This window comes from Populus nigra, chromosome 2, assembly GCF_951802175.1.
Source record: "Populus nigra chromosome 2, ddPopNigr1.1, whole genome shotgun sequence".
Classification (NCBI taxonomy): Eukaryota; Viridiplantae; Streptophyta; class Magnoliopsida; order Malpighiales; family Salicaceae; genus Populus; species Populus nigra.
The window spans coordinates 12,076,192-12,077,243 of record NC_084853.1 but is presented as its reverse complement, the minus strand read 5'-3'; positions in this window follow the sequence as shown (position 1 = coordinate 12,077,243).

Here is a 1,052-nt window from a genome sequence, read left to right as displayed (position 1 = left end):
GAATCGGCAGCGGGTGCTGGCGATGAGTCTGGACGATTTATAGTCCAGGGCTTGATGGAAAAGACTGTTGGTCCAGACAATGGGGCAGTGGCAGCGCGGATTTGTGCAGCTGCAGGTTCGTCGGGGAAAATCGGCAGCGCAGATTTTTCGACGAACAGGGGCTGGGCGCTGGACTGGCCGGGCCAGGCAGGAAAATTCGTCAGGGGGGCACGCTGACGAAAACAGGGGCTGCGGAGTGGAAAATCGGCAGCGCAGATTTTTCGACGAACAGGGGCTGGACCGGCCGGGCCAGGCAGGAAAATTCGTCAGGGGGGCACGCTGACGAAAAGAGGGGCTGCCGCGTGGAAAATCGGCAGCGCAGATTTTTCGACGAACAGGGGCTGGACGCTGGACTGGGCCAGGCAGGAAAATTCGTCAGGGGGCACGCTGACGAAAAGAGGGGCTGCCGCGTGGAAAATCGGCAGCGCAGATTTTTCGACGAACATTCGTCAGGGGGGCACGCTGACGAAAAGAGGGGCTGCCGCGTGGAAAATCGGCAGCGCAGATTTTTCGACGAACATTCGTCAGGGGGGCACGCTGAGGAAAACAGGGGCTGCCGCGTGGAAAATCGGCAGCGCAGATTTTTCGACGAACAGGGGCTGGATGCTGGACCGGCCGGGCCAGGCAGGAAAATTCGTCAGGGGGGCACGCTGACGAAAAGAGGGGCTGCCGCGTGGAAAATCGGCAGCGCAGATTTTTCGACGAACAGGGGCTGGACTGGCCGGGCCAGGCAGGAAAATTCGTCAGGGGGGCACGCTGACGAAAAGAGGGGCTGCCGCGTGGAAAATCGGCAGCGCAGATTTTTCGACGAACAGGGGCTGGACGCTGGACTGGGCCAGGCAGGAAAATTCGTCAGGGGGGCACGCTGACGAAAACAGGGGCTGCCGCGTGGAATGGCAGCCTACACGCAGATGCGAATTCGGCAGCGCACGATGGCTTGAGCAGGTCATGGGTTCGACTTGGCGCGATCTGAAACCTGGACGAGGGACTGTCGACGCTGGACGAGCCAGCGC